We start from the raw sequence: 25,460 nt of genomic DNA, 5'->3' as shown, positions 1-25,460 counted from the left end.
TTACAATATGAAAAAAAAAGTATTTCAGACAGTCATTCCCAAAAAAAGTATTTAGTATGAGGCTTTGTTTAAATAGCTGTGCAGTTGAATTTCATTCTTGCAATCTAAGCATGCATAATTGCTCAGCTCAACAGGGATTATAGTTGGGGGGGGGGGAAAAAAAAAAGAAGTTTATCCATCTTGATGATCCTCTTTAATGACTGTAAAAAATGTTTGAATGCATATTTGTTCATCTTAATGGTTCAGAACAAAAAAAAATTTAAAAACAGAAAGAAAGATTCTTCCAATTTCATGAGCATCTCCAGTTAGTCTCTAGCACTAAGTGTTCCCTATGTAGTAGATAGGGAGTTTGATAGTGATCATGGCAGAGAAGAGAAACTTCAGGGTCTCAGAAATGAATCAGCATCCCAGCTAATGGAGGTGGGTCTTCTAATCTGGCTGTCTGGTTACTCATTTTCTTCTTTCCAGCTTCAAGAGAGACGACAAACTCCAACTCAAGGTGAGCAACAACAAAAAATATAGTTGGGCATGATTACTAACAGGAAAGAATATATATAGTGTTTATAAACAAAAAACTTGCCACTCCTGAATTGCATGTTCTGCTGTTGATCACAATGAGACACTAAATAAATTGTTTCCTCATCAAGCAGATGGTGACAGCAGGAGAACGATGGACACTTGCTCAAGAACTGACTTCACTGAAACAAAATGACTGCTTATCTTAGTAAAGTGAAGCAGATAACACCTGACAGACACAATTCTTGTGGGCTTGATCCTCACTGGCTCAGGAAGGGGGAAAAAAAAAAGTTCTGTTTTAATTATATAAGCCAGTAGATATTAAATTACATTATATGCAATCGAAAACTGTCTACAATTCCTGAAGGGAATATACTGTGTTCAAAGCAATTGTCACACCTGGTTATGACACAAGGTAAACCCTTCTGCTAAATTTAAACCTGCCACACAGAATCTGGTAAAAATTTTGATACACAAAAGGACTGTCCCAGATGTCACTATTTAAAGTAATAATTAACAATTTTACTCCTTAAAGTCCAAAGAATATTAAAAACGAAAATATCTTTTACATCCCACTCAACAAAACTGGTCCAATAAAAAACCTCAGATTAAGATTTTCAAAAAGAAATCCAAAATTCCAAAACCAACCAACTGTCAAATCTTTTGTATGGTTATGACATAGGGTAAACCTCACACTCCCCCCCCCACCTCCCTGGCAATTTAAACCGGCAACACAATGATTTTACCAGTGCTGTAATCTGTTAAAATGAGGGAAAGAATTATTCCCAAAAGTCACTACTTAAAGCAAATATTAAACGACTTAAAATCTAACAGAATAAACAACTATTTTCAACCCCTTTCTCAAAGATCAAATGTCATATTGTAAAATCTCCAGCACTGTGCTTGCTAACTCCTTCAGCTCTGAAAGGTACAGGACGCCTCCAGAAAAGTATCTTCTGCTCATCTTCAGCATTCTGCTTCCCAGGTCTTTCATATGACTAGGTAATTTTCAGAGCTATTTTGCAAGCAGTCGATACTTGTTCGTTTTCTCAGCAGTTTTTGCCAACTGTTCAAGATGTCTGGTTTTATACCACAAAACATCAGATCAGTTAATTAGTTTTAAGTCATCAAAATAGATTTGATTTTGGTATCTGGGGCACAATTTAAACTGACTGGCAGACTGGAATTGGTTTTTGTTCCATGGCAATGCAACTCCAGCTATTTGTTTCAATCAATGTTACATTTTCACCTTGTTCAGAACACTGCTTGGTTAGTCCTTGCTAGCTTTCTCTCTCTCAAAAGGGTACAGTACACCTCCAAACTATTTAAAGAGAAGTCTTGGATGTTAAGTTGAAGAGCCATTTGAAGGCAGTAAAGGGATTCCATTTTGGCTGTGAACATATGAAACAGGAGCAGAAGTAGATACAGCTCATAACTTGCTCCACCATTCAAAGAAATTGAAGATAAATGTGTTTGTTATGATTTCCCATTCATTTCTACCTCCAATAACCCTAGATTCCCGACATAACAAAACTGTCTCCCTATCTTTCAAGATGGTTCCAAAGTCACAACTTAGTCATTGACATGTACAGCATGGAAACAGATCCTTTGGTCCAACCATCCATGCTGACCAGATATCCCTACCCAATCCAGTCCCACCTGCCAGCACCTGGCCCATAACCCTCCAAACCCTTCCTATTCATATACCCATCCAGATGGGTTTTAAATGTTGACTTTTAACTTCATCTGGCAGCTCATCACACACACACACACAATCCTCTGAAAGAGTTGCCACTTCAGTCTCTTATCTTTCCCCTCTTGCCCTAAACCAATGCCCTCTAGTTTTGGTCTCCCCCAGGGAACAGATTTTGTCTATTTATCCTATCCATGATCCTCATGATTTTATAAACCTCAAAGGTCAACACTCAGCCTCTGGTGCTCCAGGGAATCCTTAAATCTTTTCTGAACCCTTTCAAGATTCAGAACAGTGGCATGTTGGCTCAGTGGTTAGCACTGCACCAGCACCAGGATCCCAGGTTCCATTCCAGCCTTGGGTGACTGTCTGTGGCTTTGCTCCAGTTTCCTCACACAATCCAAAGATGGGCAGGCCAAGTGAATTGGCCATGCTAAATTGCCAATAGGTGTTAGCTGCATTAGTCAGAGGCAAATGGGTCTGGGGGGGGGTTACTCGGAGGGTCAGTGTAGATTGGTTGGGCTGAAGGGCCTGGTTCCACACTGTAGGGAATCTAATCCAATCCTTCTGATTAGAAGACCAGCATTGCATGCAATATTCCAAAAGTGGCCTAACCAATGTCCTGTACAGCCGCAGCATGTCCTCCCAACTCCTGTACTCAATACTCTGACCAATAAAGGAAAGCATACTAAACGCCGCCTTGACTATCTTATCTACCTGTGAATCCACTTTCAAGGAGCTATGAACCTGCACTCCAAGGTCTCTTTGTTCAGCAACACTCCCTAGGACCTTACCATTAAGTGTATAAGTCCTGCTAAGATTTGCTTTCCTAAAATGCAGCACCTCGCATTTATCCGAATTGAACTCCATCTGCCACTTCTCAACCCATTGGCCCATCTGCTCAGGATCCCATTGTAATCTGAGGTAACCTTCTTCACTGCCCACTTCATCTCCAATTTTGTTATTACCTGCAAGCTTACTAACTATACTTATGCTCACATCCAACATCATTTATATAAAATGACAGAAAGTAGTGGACCCAGCCCCAATCCTTTCTTGAGAAAAAGTTCTCATTTGGCTTAACAGAGCAATCCCTAATTTTAAACAGCCACGTCCCATGTTCTGGACTCCACCACCCCCCCCAAAAAAAAACCATCCCATCCACATTCAACCTCATTCCAGATTTTATACACTTCAAGTCACCCCTCACTAAACTTCAGTGGACACAAACCCAGCCAGCCAATTTCTTGGAGGACAACCTATTCATTCCAGGTATTAAATTAACCTCCTTTGCATAACATGCTCAAAAAAGGCCAAAAGTACATGGTATCACCAGTGCCCTATATAACAAACTTGACATCCTAATTATGGTCAGTCCCTGTGACAAAAGGATAGCACCCCTTTCACCTTTGTGGAATTCCAAGGTGCAGTGATTTGTGTACAAGTCTTAGGATGCATGTACATAATCACAACCAGTCTCCATTAAAGTAATCTTTTATCTTCTTCCAACATTCTCCCATAGGTTCTGTCTGCTGGATTTTTGCTCACCAACTGATCCTATCTGCAACTTCATGTCTTCTTCACAACCCACCTTCCTATTTTAGTGTCATAGGAAGTCAGCTACTTGTCTTCACTCCTTCATCCAGTTAACAATCAGTGTTCACATACAGTCTTAATATTTTTGTCCTTTGTCATTAATTTGGCACTTGCTAAGATTGCCACTATCTGCAGCTTTTCAAAAGTAGTTTTGTGTCTTAGTGTAGTCAGCACTGCTAAAGAGCTAGGATTTACCTACAAGCTCAGTTGTGAGCCTTTCTGCTGAATGTTTAGATTTTGAAACTTCATAGCCTGCCTTCTACAGCATTGCCGAGACTGCTACCAATCCATCTTCATTGAATTGTTCTATACAAGTCACAAGTAATAAGTCAGTGATGGTTGATTTGGCTTCCTCCCTGTTTGAAGACTTGAACACTTGTGGGAGACAGGTGTAGACGAACTAATCTCTTCTGTGAGATTCTACAATCTACTGTGATCAACTATATAAAAAAGTGCTTCATAAAACCCACCATAATGTGCTTTATGTTTATGGAGTAAACAGTTTAATGACAGCAGGCAAATGGTCTGGTCCAAACAAACAAAAAGTCAGCTGATTCTATCCCGATACATTGCAACATATTTCAAACAGTTGCATCAAAAAAAATCAGACTGCAATGTGCGCTCAGTATTTTTAACTGATAGCTGTTCCAAGAATCGACGATTTAACGTTTTGGGCACCGCTGGAATTGGATTCAACCAAGTGAAACCACAGCAGCTTTCCTCGTCATTGTTTCGCTCTCCACCATCCCCGCCCCTAAACAAAATCTATATCGGAGATGTAGACTGGCAGAGACATGGGAACTGTTTACCCGTCTAAAGAGGCGGGGAATTATGCGATTGCAAACTTTGAAGCAGCACGAGTCAAATTCTTCAGTTCCGTGAAGGTGATATTGCAACTTTGCTAATCATTTAGGTGCTGTCCAAATTATTCACCAACCTCAAGGCTCCTTTCAAAACAAAATATATAAAGTCGGTATAATATACCTGATCAGATCGAGATTTAATTCAACTATATTTGTTCAGTGTAACTTGAACAATCAACCACAAGACCTTCGTTTGTATGTTACAGCATTACAGTGTGATTAATATGGTTTCTCTATTTGAGAGAGCGTCAAATAGAGTCAAGGCACAAGATAGGTATAAAACAGACAGGAATAAATGCCATGTCATTTCGTTCTAATATCTATGGAGAACATTCTAATATTAAATAATCTATAAGCAACCGATTTTCCTGCAGCGTGTGCGCATTAGAACACTTTAGAGTTGATAATATTCCACAGTGTGGAAGCTGCGCCGAGCAAGCATCATAATGAGAGGTTGCCGAGCTCCCTCTTGGGGAACATTTACATTGTCCAGGGGCTGAAGTCACTGAGCATTACGATTCTAGATCATTAGAAAGGGGAAAAAAAAGTCACCCTCAACATCAGATGCGACATTTGGATCAAAGTGACTCGCCGTTATATTGCAACTAAAAAAAAAGACACGTGCATCTCAAATAAACTGAAACTGCAATAAAACCAACTTGAACTGTTGCCCGCTGTAATTGGCCATTTGTATATTTCAGTGGGATGTTTTTGTGCTGGAATCCACCTTGCAGCTCCTGTTGGAGCGTTTCCACTTCCAACTGCCCTCCTTTCGCCGTGCGAACAGGCTCCCTCACAAATCCCCATTGACACATGCAGAGAAAACCTCAGTCTTTCCCACTTCTCACAACAACCTTCTTGTTAACCTTCATGTCGCAGCCAACTGCTGAATAATTGCGCTTATAAAGCTGCTCAAATAATTCACGTCATGTAGGGGACAGGGTCGGTGGTGGGGAAAAAAACCAACCGGTTATAAAATTTTAGTACAAGACATTCCAAACCACCCGAAGACATATGAAAAGCTAATATCAGTATAAAATCAATGAGAGACATTTCCTTTCGTGAAACGGAGTGCCTAACTGTAATAGAGGATACATGTTTTCCCCATTCATACGATGTGTTTCTATGTGAAAGATTTTCATTGGTACTGGGGACATTTGAAAAATAAATATTCATTCGCGGATCTCCTATCCGATATCTTCGCTTCCCGGCTTTAAAGTGAACGATACGATCCCAGTACAATGACATTTTCTTTATATACACCTGCCGATGCAGACTGACTGCAGCAACTTAGTGAAACGGAGTGATTCATGCATCACGTCATCCCATTTTGAACTACAGCTCCCCATTAAATAAAATCATAGCACAGAATTAATTACCTGTAGACTTTTCCACTAAAAAAATGTCTAAATTAGTTGCCATTCCTATTAAAATGATAGGACTGCAGCATCCGAGAAGGCCCCTGAGTCTACCGGAAAATAATAACAGGTCAGTTGGAAAAGTACAGACACTTCCCCATGTCTCTCCATCTCGAACGCACTGAAATCCAGTTTCAACACTTTAGCCTTCAGTCCACCCACTCCTGACTCAAAGCATCATGTTTGGAAAAATAAAGAAAACAGGATATTCTAGAGCTGTTGGCAGCTGGATTTTTAAAAAATCCCCTTCAGCGTACATTTATGTTTGCTTAAAAGCTCTATTTAATACTAGCTAACAGTCATGTCCTGTTAATAAACAGTGTTGCAAAATTAGTATTAGCAGCTAGCAGTGATAAGCTAAGCAGTGCCTTGATCGGAGGGTTTTTGGAAGTAATAGAGCACTACAGCAGAGGGAGAGAGAGAAAAGGGAGGAAAAACCAGGAGGATTTCCGCTAAGTCTAATCAATCAGGAATGTATAATAGCTTCCATGCAGAACTGCTGACACTGGGTCAGCAGCTTCTGTGACCCCTAAACACAAGACCAGCACTACAAAAAAAGATGAGAGAATCCGAGCTAATTGTCTAGCAGTGCAATGCTTTCTTCACTTTCATCCAGCAATACAGCTCCAACCACACCCGCACATTTCATGACAAGCCGGTGAAACATCTTTCATCCTCGTTATTTCATGTTTTCTTTTGCTTTTCCTACTTAACGCTCTATGCTTTACCAGCAAACGTGCCGGCAAAAATGATTTTAAAAATTGCATTTAAATAAATGCATTTCTAAGACAACACTTTTTAATATAAAACTGTGCCCATAAAATATACATAAACAGCACATTCAAGCTTGCTGTCATTTTTTTTAAACTTACTGAAAAACGCTCTCACAGTAGCACCTCTCAGCAGAAGAGAAAGTTGCCAGATTATTGCTACTTTGCCACCAGCTGCTCCGCACTGGATGCAGATTAAAGCACTTTTAAACTCCAGAGCCTCACCATGTGACCAGGCAGTCATTTGTGATGGGCAGAATAAATTATGAGACGAGCTTTGCACCCCCTAGCCAATGTTTGGGGAAGTGTAGCTTTCTTGAAAAAAAAACCCCTGGTGTCTGCCAAACCTCCCCGAGCTCAGTCTCCAGTCAAACACACGGAAGATAAAATATCTCTAAGTATACACATTGCAAATATGTATCTACTGTTCCAAGGTTACTGAATCTTGCGAGAAATTGAAGGAATTTTGGAGAGTGAATGGGGTGGAGTTGGATGTTTAATTGATTGGGGAAGTCTTAAGTTTATTTCTTTGTGTGTGTTTGTTTCTCTGTTTAACCCTCTCTCCTTGGAATGCAAGCTCAGAGCCGGTTTCTAAAGCGCAGCAGCTAAACACACAGTACACATTAACAAATCAATACAAACAAAGGTCTTCAAGTCTCTGCATAAAACATGAGCCTCTTCTGAAGCTCTTTATCCTAATTGAGCTCTGATCCTGCCACCTCATTCAGAATGCACTATCTGCTGCCTCAGCTGACAAGCATGGGGAGATTATGTGTTTGCATATACGCAGACACACATATTTATGTACATGCCAGAAATATGGAAATAACATCTATTTTTCTGATTGCTGCGTTTTCTCACACAGCTGCTGTATTAATTTGCTCAAAATACTTAAGAGTGCTGTTTATTTGAACTGTCTTAAAACCTGACGTTCTTTTAAACATCTTTGTTCCATCGCTCTTTGACAAACTTTCCTTACAAGATTTAATATACATTTAACTATCAGCTGCACTCTTATAACAACAGTAAACCATTAGTAGTTCAATGTGATGTAGTCCGGCTTTCAAAACAGATTCAATAAGAAAGTCAACTTTGTAGATACTATTAAGCAATACAAAGATGTTCCAGCATCCTGAAACGGTTGACAGATCCTTTATTTTACCCTTTCTTCTTTTCTCAACTTCCTTTGTTTCATTTTCACAATTGCTCTTTTCAACTTTACTGGAGGTCTGCTTAATCCTTCACCTAGGTTTCTCTAAAAACGCAATAAAAATAGCATGAAGTACCTGGATGCATCATAGCTAAAAATAGTTTCTAATCCCAGTTCCTAGCTCCCGAAGTTGATATTTGTTGGTGTTATATGAATGTTGCTGTTCTGTATTATTGTTGGAAGTTTTGATAGCATCAATAACATTTCCATAGGATATCTGAAATTGGGACAGGATTAGATGCTTTCTCTTGTGCAATGTTAGTGTATTTGAATCTTATAAATGCATAGCCATTTTGCCAAGAAATGCTATGCTTGGCTGGGGATTTTTAATCTTCAGAATGAAACAGCCAATTTGCAAATCTTTATACTGCATTTAATCATTCACTCAGCTATTCAATCTAAACAGTAATAGCAGAAAACACTTAAGAAATCGTATTTCACGCTAAAGTGATTAGACTTCTAAAAGCATGCTTGAAGTTTGGCAGCATTTTGTGTATTTAATGTGCTGATCATTAAAGAAATTCTCCAAGCTAAATTACTAACAGGAGAACTATTAAATCTCAAACAAGTAATTTATGCTCAGAGTGGTAATACTCTAATACTATTGCCAGACTTTACAATAATAAGCCAAGTTTCTCTCATTTTATCTGCTCCCCTTTGCATGTGTTAAACAATACTTTTTTTTACATTTTTGTTAGCTTTCCATGTCATAATTGCATTGCTCGTAGAAAATTCCTTAAAAATACATTTAAAGAAGTGAGGGCTTCCTTAATGGTTAACTGTATTGATGGTATGCTAACAAGCCACACACAATAGTGAGGTCCCAGGTACAGAAAGCTGGAGTATCCAATCTTGTTTGAGGTGGGGTGGAAGTGTGACAATTGATCTGATCACCTCTGTGCTAAAGTGGGAAGAAAATATAATCCAGTTTTTGATAATTACTTATTGCTCCATGTTGTAAGTTTGAGTATAAATGTCTGGCCAATACTTGGGCATACCAACATGTGATGCATACTACAATCAAGTTGCTTGTTGATATGTTCTGGATTGATGTTTAAAGATTTGTCACAAGGGCAAGATTATGAAAATGTTACTGTAGGAGTTTTATTCCAGCTGTATTAAATTACTAAAAAAAAAGGAGAGACAAAATGGGAATAAAGTGAGTAGGGAAAAGGAAGTTTCATAACGATTGAGGTCCTGAGTGGCTTCAATTCTATTACGAAGTCTTGGCTTTTCAATGATTTCAATGGACTCTTGTTGTGCTCTAGTTTAGGTCTCAGTCATATGCTTCATTTAGTTGGCAGCTGTTTGAATTGATGGTCTGCATGTGAAGATATTTGGTAATAAATTAATGGAAAATAAGCTTGAGAACATGAACTTTTAATTAACAGCTGTAAAAGCAATTTATTTTTTCAATTTTCTCATTTCCACTCCCACAGATAAAAAGCCTTTGTACAACATCAGATCTTAGCCAAGTTACCATTTCATAATATGGTGGGCGACAGGGTGGCACAGTGGTTAGCACTGCTGCCTCACAGCGCCAGAGACCCAGGTTCAAATCCTGCCTCAGGTGACTCTCTGTGTGGAGTTTGCACATTCTCCCTGTGTCTGTGTGGGTTTCTTCCGGGTGCTCCCGTTTCCTCCTACAATCCAAAAGTGTGCAGGTTAGGGGAATTGGCCAGGCTAAATTGCCAGCAGTGTTAGGTGAAGGGGTAAATGTAGGGGAATGGATGTGGGTGGGTTGCGCTTCGGCAGGTCGGTGTGGACTTGTTGGGCCGAAGGGCCTGTTTCCACACTGTAAATAATCTAATGGTGAATACCTGCAGCTTAATTAGGGATCATGGAAGGGATCATGGACATCTCGTGTGCTAACATTGTCCTTGGGCAATGCAAATATACATTCACTCTGACTAAGTGCCACTGGATAATGACTGAGAGCAGGACCAATGGTTTGAATCCTCCTAACCTTAGCTCAAGAGCTCTTGGCCCATTTAAATACCCAGTCTCCCGACCAAGCTCTGACTTGGCTGAGATCAGGAAGCATAGCACAAACATAACTTCAAAGCAGAGGCCTTATATGGGTGGCACATTGCCACACCAAACTAAGACGAGCTAATGTAATCTAGATTTAAAATTACAGATATAGATCTTTATTATTTAAAACATTATAACTGTTCTTATCTTTATCTGGTGTCAGCTGATTTCAAGTTTCTCAATAGGATAATTTATTAGAATTGTGGTGACTGTGGAAACTGCCTGTCCTGATACATAACTCATTTATTGAGGACCGAAGTAGTGCCTGGCCTGCAATAGATTGATCAATGTAAAGAAAGTCTTGCTGTACTTTCAGTTTGAAGTTGTTACACTCTCACTATGACAACACCAGATGAAAGTCAAGACCTTTCCTGTGTGTGAATAAATCCCTCACCAAATCTGCATGAAGGAACTACTCCAGGTGTTCCACAAACTTCAAATAATACATGGGTGCCTGTTCTCAGTAAGCCACCACAGCTTTAAAGCATGCTGGTAAATCAGCACTAGTTCAGCTTTAGGCAGGTTAAACCACTGGGCTAGGATGAGAGAGAAGCATGCACACATGGTTCTGATAATGTCTGAATCTCTGTTCTAGATATACACTCCATAGGGAAACAACTGGATTAGAGCCTGATTGTTTCTCAGCCAAATTGGTACAACTGGAGTGAACAGGAAGTGGGCTGGCACTGAAATTCACTTGGATCAGTATGATTCCTTTATCTGGTGTCAGCTGTATGTATCCTTCCTCAGTGATCGGCAGCATGATCCCATGTCCCAGTACACTAGCATTATAGGCATACAGTGCCAAACAGATTAGAAGCATCCCATGTTTAATCCCTGGTCTATGTTGAATCTATCAACTTCAGCAGAAGTCACAAGGCCTGAAAACTATTTTTTCCACTCAAGGGCTGTGCTGAAAGAATACAGTTGGAGTGTTGATGCCTTCTTTTAGATGAGACCTTAAACTGATAGAAGTTTAAACCTAAAATTGGGTAACCCTCTCAATTAATGTAAAATACCCCATAGTAATGTTTGAAGAGGAGAGTTCTTCCTTGAATCTTGGTCAATATTTATCCATCAACTAACATCAATAAAATTGAATATCTGGTCATTTTCACATTAGACTTTGAGGGAATAGAACATAGAACATTGAACAATACAGCACAGAACAGGCCCTTCGGCCCACGATGTTGTGCCGAACTTCTAACCTAGATTAAGCACCCATCCATGTACCTATCCAAATGCCGCTTAAAGGTCGCCAATGATTCTGACTCTACCACTCCCATGGGCAGCGCATTCCATGCCCCCACCACTCTCTGGGTAAAGAACCCACCCCTGACATCTCCCCTATACCTTCCACCCTTCACCTTAAATTTATGTCCCCTTGTAACACTCTGTTGTACCTGGGGAAAAAGTTTCTGACTGTCTACTCTACCTATTCCTCTGATCATCTTATAAACCTCTATCAAGTCACCCCTCATCCTTCGCCGTTCCAACGAGAAAAGGCCAAGAACTCTCAACCTATCCTCGTACGACCTACTCTCCATTCCAGGCAACATCCTGGTAAATCTTCTCTGCACCCTCTCCAAAGCTTCCACATCTTTCCTAAAGTGAGGCGACCAGAACTGCACACAGTACTCCAACTGTGGCTTAACCAAAGTCCTGTACAGCTGCAACATCACTTCACGACTCTTGAATTCAATCCCTCTGCTAATGAACGATAATACTCCATAGGCCTTCTTACAATCTCTATCCACCTGAGTGGCAACCTTCAAAGATCTATGTACATAGACCCCAAGATCCCTCTGTTCCTCCACCTGACTAAGAACCCTACCATTAACCCTGTATTCCGCATTCTTATTTGTTCTTCCAAAATGGACAACCTCACACTTGGCAGGGTTGAACTCCATCTGCCACTCCTCAGCCCAGCTCTGCATCATATCTAAGTCCCTCTGCAGCCGACAACAGCCCTCCTCACTGTCCACAACTCCACCTATCTTCGTATCATCTGCAAATTTACTGACCCACCCTTCGACTCCCTCATCCAAGTCATTAATGGCAAGGTACAAATTAGTTGCCATTTGTCCTATGTCACAGCAATAACTCTGCTGCAAAAGTACTTTGAAATACAATTCTGTATTTGTGAAAAACGTTATTTAAAAGGTAAAATAAACACAAAGAACTCTGAATGCTGAAACAAAAACAGGGAGTGCTTTTCATAGCACACTCTGATTTTATTATATCATTCTTTTTTAACTGAATGGATGCTACGTTTGGCCATCATTAGCAGATAGGAACATTAGCCAGGGATCTTAATCCAGTTGGCTATGCAATGATGCCGTTTGGAAAGCCCAATGTACAAACACTGAGCAAGGGTAGGATTAGACTAAGCTAAATTGACCATAATGGTCAAATAATTTATCAATATTGATAATATCTCACAAATGAAGGGGGCTACTGAAGAAGAGTAACATGAGAAGAAAGAATGGGAAGAATATTAGGAAAAGCTAATAGAAAGGAGAAATGACATTGAAAAAACAAGGAGTGACAGAAGAGTGCAAGTGAGAAATGAAGAAAATGACTATCTTCAATATTTGAAGGGAAACAGTAGTGTAGTTTGTAATATCTATTCATGTTGCATCTATAATAGCAAGTAATAGATTTAAATTCATCATTTGTTAGTACAAAGTATGTCAGCATCAATCCCAAACATTTGTCCATGCATAAGATTGAAAATTTACTGCTCTTGATGAGGTATTGAACTAATTATGTGTAACCTACATGTGATAAAGTCTACAGTTTAAGCATGCAATATAGATTAATTTTAAATAATGTGTTTGATGGTCTTATGCCATTTTTCACCCATCAGGGACTGAAGAACAAGGTAGCTGATTTCAGAGACAGCATCTATTCAATGAATAATTACAGGCAGGAGAATGTGGAGTGCCTTCAGATGGCAACAAGATTTTGCATTTCTGATGAGAGAACCTAGCAAATTTTGTAGAAAGTTAGAGCTACATTATTTATGCCAAAAATAAAAGAGCATTACAAAAGGTTGTAACTACAGGCAAACACAAAGAAACCGTGGTTTGCCTCCCTGTTCTTTAATTGAACCAATACTTTAGTAGCAATGCTTAATGCACATCTGACCTTACTTTACTCAATATTCTGATCTGATGTGTTGAGTTTTCCTGTATCTCAACAAGTCATTATTCTTCATTTTAACTTGGCAGATTAATGCAACAAATTATTCAACCATCAGTGGTGACCCCTATTTTGCCCTCGATGAGCTTCCACAATATTCTCCAACTAAAGGCATTACCACTGAAAATTGAACAAAGAAAAAAAATTAGAAGAGTGGAGAAATCACACCGGGCCTATTCACACTGGCAGAGGGGGATGGAGTTAGTCATCAGTGAATACATTGAACCAAACGACTGCTATGTAATGGAACTGAAAGAAGGAGAGAAAGAAAGAAATTAAGGTCAACCATAACGAAGACACACACAAGCACACACACACAACACACACACAACACACAAACACATATGCACACACACACATACACAACACACGCAATACACAACACACACAAACACACACACAATACATGAAAACATACACAGAACACACACAAACACACACCATGCACACATACATATACACAAAACACAACATACACTCAAACACACACACACACATATATACACAACACACCAACATATACACACCCACACAGTATTGTTATTGACTTTGATCAAAGTCTTGCTATGAACAGGTTAAAAACTGAACTGAACAGAGGTTTGTGGAAGTTGAGCTCAGAGGGCTACGAGGTAATAAAGGTTAATGGGCAAAGAAAAGCAGTTGATGAAGGAGAAGATTTGAACATTTTTTGAGAAGATATGAAATTTAAATTTTTGAATAGTAGAGGATCAGAACCTGATGAAGGATAGTCATTGACAATGCAAGCAAGCATTGAGATAAGTGTGGCTTTGTGGTCATGAGCTTGGATGGAACACAATCATTGCAAAGGTGTCGTGGATAAGCTAAATCTAGAAAGAACAGTCTGAAATGAGGAAGCAGGCATGCAGTAATTTAAAATCAAGTCTGGGACAATGGGTAGGGCAATGCAAGTTGGGCAGATATAGGTGGAGGATCCTGAGGCAGTTAAACAGATCATCTCATCCTCCTAGACTTAAATAAAAGGATGAGACGGAAGTGAGTCTGTGTATTTAGATTGTTATTAAGAGTTTCTAGTTTATCTTACTCTATTGGAACAAGTTGGAGCAGTCAGATGATTTGCTTGCAAAGAAATAGTTGCAATACTATTTACACAGATCCAACCAGATCTAACAGTGGCGGACCGGATAGTCATTTACTAGAAATAGCTGGAATGAGAGTTTATGACAAAGTCTATACATGTATAGACAATAAAGAAGAAGGCAAAGTAAGTACTAACCAGATCTCCAGAAACATAAATGTAATAGCCTCAATCGCTAAAGCCTATTCAATTGGAAGATTGAGAGGACTGTGTTAAGAAAGAGATTGGGTTATTTCTTTCTATTGTTAAAGGAATCTAGTTATATTATACATATGCACACACAAACATGTATTTCTTTTTAGTAGAGGTGATTGAATAGCATTCAGAAGTGAGAACTGGCTGATCTTTGATTTGATTCAATTTATTGTTGTCACATGTATCTAAGGACAGTGAAAAGTTTTGTTTTGCATGCAACACAGCAGATCACAACATACAAGGACATACAGATCACAGGACGATTGAACAGAGCTAGGCATACAAACTTACAGCTGCACAGGAGACGTAAGATCAACATCTGATTTGAAATTTGAGTGATCCATTCAGCAGTCTAATAACAGCGGGGCAGAAGCTGTTCTTGAATCTGTTGGCACGTGTGTTTAAGCTTGTCTATCTGACAGACGAGATTGGAAGAGATTATAACCAGGGTGGGAGGGGTGTTTGATGATGTTGGCTGCCTTTGCGCAGCAACAAGAAGTGTAAATGGAGTCAATGGATAGTTGGCTAGTGTGATGGTCTCAGCCATTTGAATATGGTGGGGAGATACATACATTGAGAATGAATGGAAAGCAATTTAAGCTAACTTAGTCAGTTAAATGTCAGCAATACCAAGACCTTAACTGGACAGCGAGACAATAAAGCAAAGGAAAAAGCAGTCATTTCACTGTGAATGTGAGTGGGTGAAGTTGCCTAAAGATGGCTTCTGAAGAACTAAGATGAATGCTTTATCTAGCCCTGGTTAGAAATCTGGACTAAAAGATTTTTGGTTGATATTTATTTCCCATGTAATGATGATGATGGCAATATTTAACTCCCATCTCATCTGAATCAGCATGAACTGAGATTGAATTGAGTTATTCCAGGGACTTGGAATTCTATTACACACATCTCATTGCTGCTTATGAAAGCATGCTGTGCACAAATTGGCTGCTGTGCTTCCTGCACTTTAAGCATGGCTACAGTTCAAAAGTATTTACTCGGCTAGGAAGTGTTCTGGGACATCCTGTGAAAATAAAATGCTCTTTATTAATGTAAGCTCATTCTCTCTTCTTTCTCTGTACCTTCATTAATACTGAACAATACCTTTACCCACAAATTCATTGGGGAGCCTTATTCCGATTATCCTTTCCTGTTGGTTGTTCAAAATATCAAATATTTTTGGCAGCTTTTTTTCAAGAACTGTAGAATTGTACTTTTGAGTTTATTCACATGCTAATTCACCAATATTTTCTTTCAATCGTTATTGTGACTGAGAACTCAGTGACCTGTGATGATACTATGACTTTAAGAGGTGTATTTTATCCTTTTTTTTAATGAAGAGAGATTCAGGCAGAGGTGCCGAGCATTGTGTTTCAAAGTCAATAAAGTAAACAGCTTGAGAGCCTTGTTTTTTTTTAAAAGTTAGAACAATAGAAGCAGCTTGAATGAGTGGGGGTCAAGCTCCCGCAGAACCAAGACTTTTTTTAATTTTGGCCTTCAGTAGCAAATGGGGTCTTGAAGCTGGATCTGGAAGCTACTATTCCTCTCGCTGCTTTATCTAAAAGCTGGGGTTCTCTTCCTGCTGCCAGAATTGCATATGAGACAATCTATTTTACTGAATTTACCTTTGCCAAGGGTTAGAACACAAGAATATAAGAACTAGGAGCAGGAGTAGGCCTTCTGGCCCTTCGAGCCTGCTCTGCCATTCAATAAGATCATAGCTGATCTTTTTGTGGTGTCCACTTACCCACCGTCTCTCTGTACCCTTAATTCTTCTACTGTTCAAAAAAAATCTATCTTAGCCTTAAAAACATTTACTGAAGCAATCTCAGCCACTGGGCAGGGAATTCCATAGATTCACAACCCTCTGGGTGAAGAAATTCCTTCTCAATTCAGTCCTAAATCTGCTCCCCCTGATTTTGAGGCTATTCCCTCTTGTCCTAGTTTCACCCGGCAATGGAAACATCCTCTCTACTTCTATCTCTCAATTCCATTCATAATTTTATATGTTTCTGTATCCTCCTCATTCTTCTAAATTCCAATGAATATAATCCCAGTCTACTCAGTCTCTCTTCTCAACTCCAGACTCAACCTAGTGAACCTCCTCTGCACCCCCTCTAGTGCCAGTACATCCTTTCTCAAATAAGGAGACCAAAACTGTACACAGTATTCTAGGTATGGCCTCACCAGCACCCTATACAGCTGCAATATAACCTCTCTGCTTTTAAATTCAACCCCCTTTAGCAACGAAGGACAAAATTCCATTTATCTTCCTAATTACCTGTTGTACCTCAGACTAAACTTCAGTTTTTCATGCACAAGGATACCCAGGTCCCTCTGCACAGCAGCATGCTGTAACATTTTACCATTCAAATAATAGTCCTTTTTACTGTTATTCCTACCAAAATGGATGACTTCACATTTATTAACATTGTATTCCATCTGCCGGACCTTTGCCCACTAAATTAAAGTATCTATGTCCCTTTGCAAAGTTTCAGAGTCCTCTGTATACTTTGCTCTGCCACTCACCTTAGTGTCATCTGCAAACTTTGACATACTACATGTCATCCCCAAATCCAAATCATCCACATAAATTGTAAATAATTGCAGTCCTGAAACTGATCCCTGAGGCATACCACTAGTTACTGGTTAAAACAATGACTGCAGATGCTGGAAAGCAAATACTGGATTAGTGGTGCTGGAAGAGCACAGCAGTTCAGGCAGCATCCAACGAGCAGCGAAATCGACGTTTCGGGCAAAAGCCCTTCATCAGGAATAACCTGATGAAGGGCTTTTGCCCGAAACGTCGATTTCGCTGCTCGTTGGATGCTGCCTGAACTGCTGTGCTCTTCCAGCACCACTAATCCAGTACTAGTTACTGGTTGCCTGCCAGAATAGTACTCATTTATCCCCACTCTTTGCTTCCTGTTAGTCAACCAATCCTTTATCCATGCTAATACTTTACCCATAATGCCATGAATCTTTACCTTATGCAGCAGCCTTTTCTACGACACTTTGTCAAAGGCCTTGCGGAAATCCAGAGACACACACAATGGGTGATCATTGTCCATCATGTGTGTGATGTCTTCATAGAATTCCAAAAGATTAGTTAAGCATGACCTGCCCTTCATGAACCCATGCTGCCCCTGCCCAATGAGACAATTTCTAACTAGATGCCTTGCTATTCCTTCCTTGATAGTAGACTCAAGCATCTTCCCCACTACAGAAGTTAAGCTAACTGATCTATAATTCCCCATCTTTAGTTTACAACCCTTTTTAAACACTGGCATCATATTTGCTGTTTTCCAATCTGCTCAAACTGCCTCAGAGTCCTGCGAATTTTGGAAAACTTTCACATGTCACTTACTATTTCTCCTGCCATCTCTTTTAGTACCCTGGGATGCATTCCACAATGGTCACAAGACTTGTCTCCCCTTAGCTCCGTTATCTTGTCAACACTACCTCTTCCATGATAATAATTGTTTCCAGGTCCTCACCTATCTTTGTCTCTTTGTCAATTACTGGCATGTTATCCATGTCCTCCAATTGGCTGTTACTACATTGGAACAGTTCATTTGTAGTACGTAATAGAGTCATAGAGAATATGTCAATGCATTTAGAATTGAGCAATTTTTAATTTTATTTTCATTTGGTCTGTATTTTAATTATTGTGTGTGAATAAAGTGACTAGATTAGAGTAGCGCTGGAAAAGCACAGCAGGTCAAGTAGCATCTGAGGAGCAGAAAAATTGACGTTTTGGGCAAAAGCCCTTCATCAGGAATACAGCTGCTCTATTCCTGATGAAGGGCTTTTGCCCAAAATGTCGATTTTCCTGCTCCTCGGATACTGCTTGTCCTGCTATGCTTTTCTAGCACCACTCTAATCTCGACTCTGGTTTCCAGCATCTGCAGTCCTTGTTTTTACCCTGTGAATAAAGTGTGCTTCATTTCAAGCCTGGTAGTTTGACCAATCGAATTGCATCCAGAAAACAATGCCTTACAATTGCCCTTAGGGTCTCAACTGTCTTGTTTATATACTTTGAGGAGATTGGTCTGGTTTATAACAATCTCTAATTCCAGTTTGGGTTTAAGATTATTGGACTCAAAGGCAGTGAATGGTGTTTTTTATTAGTGAGTTTTGAGGAGATTTCTAGCTCAGGCTGAGGTTCTGGATATAAGTTTGCTCTCGGAGCTAGAAGGTTCGTTTTCAAACATTTCATCACCGTACTAGGTAACATCATGAGTGAGCCTCCAGTGAAGCACTGGTGGTATGATCTGCTTTTTATTTGTGTTTAGGTTTCCTTGGTTTGGTGATGCCATTTCCTGTGGTGATGTCATTTCTTGTGGGGATGTAATTTCCTGTTCTTTTTCTCAGAGGGCGATAATGGGATCTAAGTCGATGTGTTTGTTGATAGAGTTCCAGTTGGAGTGCCATGCTTCTAGGAATTCTGGTGCATGTCTCTGTTTGGCTTATCCTAGGATGGATGTGTTGTGCCACTCGAAGTGGAGTCCTTCCTCATCTGTATATAAAGATACTAATGAGAATGGGTCATGTCTTTTTGTGGCTAGTTGATGTTCATGTATCCTGGTGGCTAGTTTTCTGAATGTTTGTCCAATGTAATGTTTCTTATAGTTCTTGCAAGGTATTTTGTAAATGACATTAGTTTTGCTTGTTGTATGTATATATAGGGTCTTTCACGTTCATTAGCTGCTGTTTTAGTGTGTTGGTGGGTTTGTGGGCTACCATGATGCCAAGGGGTCTGAGTAGTCTGGCAGTCATTTCCAAGATGTCGTTGATGTGGAGGAGAGTGGCTTGGGTTTCTGGATGCATATTGACTGCTTGTTTGGTTTTGTTGCTGAGAAATAGGTGGACTGTGTTCATTGGGTACCTGTTTTTTTTAATACACTGTATCAGTGATTTTCCTCTGTTCTGCATATTCCCTCTGTGCTGTGGTGTGTGGTGGCTCATTGAAATAATATTCTAATGCAGCTCTGTTTGTGGATGTTGGAGTGGTTGCTTCTGTAGTTCAGTATTTGGTCCGTATGTGTTGTTTTCCTGTAGAGGCTGGTTTGAAGTTTCCCCATTGGCTGTTCGCTTGATTGTGACATCTAGGAATGGCAGTTTGTTGTTGTTTTCCTACTCATTTGGACAAGTGGGGGTTGGGTTTGCCTTTTGTTCATGCAGAAAGGGCAGCTAATTGCAGCAATAGCTCGTCCTTTACGTTTGCCTGAAATGCCATTGGAATCGTTGGAAATGGCTAAAATTCAATCAAAAATGAAGCAGCTTGAACATGAAAAGGAAATGTAACAGTTTGAAATACGATTAAAAGTACAGGAAAAAGAAAAGGAAAGGAAAGCCCTAGTAGAAAAAAAGGAGAAAGGGAGAGTTTTTAAATTTCAGAAGTTGGAACTGAAAACCCAAACCCAACTTGAAACGGCAGAGGTAGAGAGGAAAGGTAGGAGAAGTAATGAGGTCTGAGATGGAGAGCAATCCCATCATAGCCAAAGGACTGGTGGGGAACTATTTAAATATGCCAAAGATCATCAAGAAGCATGTAGAAGCCTTTTTCATTTCATTTGAGCAACAATGGCTATACAAATGAAATGGTTGGTGACCATGTGGGTATTGTTGGTTCAAACAAAGTTGGTAGGTAAAGCTAGTGAAGTATTTGCATTACTGTCAGAGGAGGTATCTGGGGAGCAGATGACTGAAAAAAGCCATCTTAAGTGCATGTGAGCTAGTACTAGAAGCCTACAGACAACATTTAAGGAACCTAAGGAAGGACCCTGGTCAAATGTACATTGAGTTTGAAAGGATCAAACAAGTTAATTTTGATAGGTGGAGAAGGGCATTGAAAATAGATCAAACATATGATGCTCTTAGAGAGACGATTATTTTGAAGGAGTCCAAAAATTCACTTCCTCATGTGGAAGAGCAGAGAATTAAGACTGTAACATTAGCAATGAAAATGGCCAATGATTATATGTTGGTTCATAAATCAAAGTTTGGCTTCTGATATCAATTTCAACCTTTGAAAGATAGACATTGAGGAAATGCAAAATCCTCAGGTGAAAAGGGAAAAGGAGGTCTCAATGAAGATAATACAAATTGTTTACCACAGGATTAAAAGGAAACTCATGAGGGGGAAAGAGAAGTAAAAAAGCTCAGGTATTTTCACTGTAATAAAGTGGGCTACATGAAGTTGCAGTGTTGGTGGTTTAGGAAAAGCACTGGGAAGACGGAAGTGGGAAAACTGGATAAGCCAGTGAGTTTGTTGAAGTGGTAAAGAAATTCACACAGGAAGCTAAATAGTTGCAATAGTTTTTGGTTGAGAATAAAGTGACAAATCTCATTCAAGAATTTACTTGCATGGCTAAGGTTTACTTACGTATGCCAGACCGAGTAGTTAAGAAATTAAGATTTTATGAGATCCTGGAGAAAATCAATCTTTGATGGTGAGCGATGAGGAGATAATGTAATTCAAATGGAGTATTGCTAGAAAAAGATGATAATATGTGGAACTCATGCTGTGAGGAACAGTGTTCCATTATATAAAGTGAGATTTGAGAGTCTGGTGAAAAGTGGTGAAGTGGTGCTAGGAGTAATAGTGAAATTTTCTGTTCCAGACATTAAGTTTATCCTCACAAATGATATAGTTGGATCACAGGTGAGAATGATGCCTACTGTGGTTGAAATGACCAACAGAAAATCAGGCAATGAGGTGTTAGAAAAATCCTGGGACTTTTCCTGACTGTGTGGGAACAAGGTTATAAAGCCACGGGTGGAAACAGGAGGAGAAATCAAAGAATAAAGATAAGGAAGTTGAAATTATCAGAAATTATGTTTGATCAAATAGTTGAGCAAAAAAGCAAGAACAGGCGGATGACAAAGTGGACATTTTTTGTTCAGAGAAATTAGCTGAATTACAATAGAAAGATGAAAAATTAAAGGAGTTGTATCAAAAAGCGTACACAGAAGTAGAATCAGTGTATCCCAAAATGTTACTATCTTTAAAAATTACATCTTAATGAGAAGATGAAGACTATCACATATTCAAGCAATTTTTCGTGGGCCTTTTCAAATTGAAAGGAAATTGAGTGAGATGTATTATTTAACGAGAATTCCAGATGGAAAGAAATCTCACAGAGTGTGTGATGTGAACATGCTCAAAAGGCATTTTGATACAGAAGGAAAGCAAAAGGAGAATGTGTTGCTAGTTACAATACAGAGTGAAGAACCAAGTTCTGAGGGTTCTGAATTAGACACTCCTCAAATTAAATTGGATAATGAGGAAGTTCTCAAATATTGGCAGAAATTATTTAGCTATCTTCCAGAGGAAAATCAAAATGACCTGAAAGAGTTAATACAATCACATGAGGAGATTTGTGGTATAAGCTGGGAAGTACTGATCTTATTACACATGATGTTGATATAAGAAATACTGTTCCAATAAAACAACATCCTTATGGACTTAACCCTCTTAAAGTTGGCACAAGTGCAACAAGAGATTGACCAGATGCTCAAAGGCAACATAAATGAAGTGAGTTGTGGCAACTGGAGCTCACCCAAAGTAATGGTGCCAAACTCAGATAGCACCCAATGATTATGAGTGGACTATCGCAAAGTCAATGCAATTACAAAATCTGATCCATCTCCTAAATGGAAGACAGTATTTCGGAGGTGGGACAAGCAAGTTATATTTATAAATTGGACTTATTCAGAGGATACTGGCAGGTACCTTTATCCAAAAGAGTGAAAGAAAGTTTGGTTTTCATGACACAGAATGGACTGCAATAATTTAAAGTCATGCCATTTCGCATGAAAAATGTGCTAGCTATATTTCAATGACTAACTAATAAAGTGTTTTTGGGATTATCAAATTGTGTGGTGTACATTGATGATCTGGTTATTTTTAGTCACACATAGAAGGAATATTTGGAGCATATAATTAGAATAGTTCGATTGACTTCAGGAGGTGGGTTTGGTGGCAAACTTGGCAAAAAGTGAGCTCACAGAAGTCCAAGTCACATTCCTGGGCCATGTCATTGGACATGGAAAGATGGCCCCATGGGATGTGAAAACTAAAGTTATTGGAGAGTTTCCCATGCCATCAACAAAAAGGGAAATACTACAATTCCTGGGATTGAGTATTTTTTACCTTATTTTTTATCATATGTTTGCACCAAATTTTAGCAGTGTGGTTGCTTCACTGACTGACTTGTTGAAGAAGTGCAGAAAATTTCAGGAGGCAGAGGAATGTCAGAATACACTTTGCAACCTGAAAGCTGTGTTAACTACTGCCCCAGTGTTAGCCATACCTAATTATGTAAAGTCATTCAAGGTGGCTATCGATGCAAGTGTCGCTGGGTGTTGTTGTAGTGCTCTTACAAGAAGACAACAAGAAGGCAGAAAGATCTATTGGATATTTTTCCAGAAAACTTAATAATCATCAACAGACATATTCCACAACTGAAAAGGAGACCTTGACTCTGGTGTTGGCAATGCAACATTTCACATTTATATTACCAATAACGTGTCTGGGACAATTGTATATACTGATTATTGACTTTTAAAGTTTTTGGAAAAAAATCAAGGATAAAAATTCCAGACTGTTTCGATGGGCTTATTATTACAGCTATTCAATTTGAAAATTGTATATGTGGCAGGACGAGAGAACATAATTGCTAATGCCTTGACGTGACTTTGATGATGGAAGTTGAAGGTATTCAGTGGTGGGAAAGAAAAGACTGAAATGGACTGGAGTAGCGAATATTTACGTGCTTAGAGTCAATAGAAGGAATATGTATTATAATGTACTAACAGTGTAAGACTAAAGGTTTTTAAAATAAAGCCATCTTTGTATATTGATGGTCCTTGTTTTTCTTTGATGATACCCTGGCTTTAAAAGATGTAGTTTGTCCTTAGTTTTCTTTATGATGAGAGGTTAAGGCAGATGTAGAGTGTGGTCTGCTCAAAGCCAATAAACTAAACAGCTTGTGAAGCCTTGCCGTTTTCTTTTTTTTAAAATTGAAATAATAGAAGCAGCCTGAATGGGTGAGGTCCTGCTCCCACAGAAACAGGATTTTTTAATGTAAGCCTTTAGTAGCAGTTGCTGCGATCTTGAAGCTTGATGTGGAAGGTTTTATTCTTGTCTCTGTTAGAGCTAAAAGCTGGGGTTCTCTTCCTGTGACTAGAACTACATGTGAGACCATCTATTTTGCTGAATTTGCCTTTGCCAAGGGTGTGTTCATGGGATGTTGCTATTTTGGAAAAGTTAGTTAGTAGCAGTTAATATACATATTATTTTATTAAGCATTTCAATAGAGTTACAGTTAAGCAATTCTTTTATTTTATTTTTATTTTGTCTGTATTATAATCATAGTGTATGAAGAAAGTGTATTTTATTTCAAGTCTGGTAGTTTAACCAATCAAATTGCATCCAGAATGCCTTACTCTTATCTTTAAAATAAGAAAAAGTTTGGATCGCAACGATTTTCTTAATGTATTTTGAGGAAATTTAGTCTGGCCCATAACAGACCTATTACAGTTAGTTTTAATCAGCCTATACAGACATAAGTCATAGCATGGAAACAGGTACTTCGTTCCAGCCAGTCCATGCCAAATATAATCCCAAACTGAACTAGTCCCACCTACCTGCACCTGGCCTATATCCCTTCCAATTCATGTACTTATCCAAATGACTTATAAATGTTGTAATTGTACTCACATCCATTACTTCCTCAGGAAGTTCATTCCACACATGAACCACCCTCTGTGTAAAAAACTTACCCCTCAAGTCCTTTTTTAAATCTCTCTCCTCTTACCCTAACAATATGCCCCCTTATCTTGAAATCTCCCGATCCTAGGGAAAAGACAACAATCATTAACTCTATCTAGACCCTTTGTTATTTTATAAACTTCTATCGGATCACCTCTCAACTTCTTACTGTCCAGTGAAGAAGGTTCCAGCCTATCCAGTCTTTCTTTATAAATCAAACCTTCCATACCTGGCACTATCTTGTAAATCTCTTCTGAACCTTCTCCAGCCTAATGATATCTTTCCTATAACTGGGTGACCAAAACTGGACACAGTATTCCAGAAGAGATTTTACCAATGTCCTGTACAACCTCAACATGACTTCCCAACTCCTATATGTAAAGGACTGAGCTATAAAGGCAAGTGTGCTAAATACCTTTTTAACTACCTTGTCTATATGTGATGGAAACTTTAAAGAATTATGTACCTGAACCCTTCTGTTCCAAAACTTTGCCCAAGGCCCTATCCTTAATAGCATAGGCCCTACCCTTGCTTATTGTACCAAAGTGAAGTACCTCACATTTTTCCAGATTGAACATGTTAGAATACACTTCGGTATCAAGTGGGAGCTGCACACAGGCTTTGTGACCCAGAAGTAGGGACACTACTTATGATTCATTGTATGTGTAGACTGACCTGAGTGACCAGGAAAAATTTATGTCAAGTTTTTTGAGGAAGTAGAGTTTGTAACATTGTTTGAATCTAACCACTAGAGGGAGAAGTAATGATTTTCCTTCAAGCAAAGCATGCTGGGCAGAATAATATCACAGTGGCTGTCTGTGCTTTAAATTCAATATCCTCACTATAAAAAATGTAAGCACATGAAAAAATAGTAAATATTTGTTTTGTTGATAAGCCAATGCTCCTTTTTTTAATATTGTGGATATACAAAACACAGCCTAACTAAACTGATATTCCTTCCCAAGATGTATAGTGTGAAAAAGAATGATGCCTGAAGTTTTGCGCAATAGCCCTCACAGTAATCCACCATCACCCCACAACACACCTATCCTAGAGAATGAAAATG

At 39.1% G+C, this 25,460-nt stretch overlaps 1 protein-coding gene across 3 annotated transcripts in view; it reads right to left on the bottom strand.

The window, feature by feature from the left end:
• The window catches only part of cntfr (ciliary neurotrophic factor receptor), a 375,848-nt gene extending 368,762 nt beyond the window's left edge, over window positions 1-7,086 (bottom strand). Inside the window, exon 1 of one of the 3 annotated variants that reach the window (XM_072573295.1) lies at window positions 6,959-7,086. The gene's annotated coding sequence lies outside the window, so the exon portion shown is untranslated. The remainder of the gene's footprint in view (window positions 1-6,958) is intronic. The other 2 variants (XM_072573296.1, XM_072573298.1) reach the window with 2 other exon arrangements.
• Window positions 7,087-25,460: the final 18,374 nt, after the last annotated feature.

The sequence above is a fragment of the Chiloscyllium punctatum genome, chromosome 1, assembly GCF_047496795.1.
Source record: "Chiloscyllium punctatum isolate Juve2018m chromosome 1, sChiPun1.3, whole genome shotgun sequence".
Classification (NCBI taxonomy): Eukaryota; Metazoa; Chordata; class Chondrichthyes; order Orectolobiformes; family Hemiscylliidae; genus Chiloscyllium; species Chiloscyllium punctatum.
The sequence above is the reverse complement of the archived record's forward strand: the minus strand, read 5'-3'. Positions and strand labels throughout refer to the sequence as shown.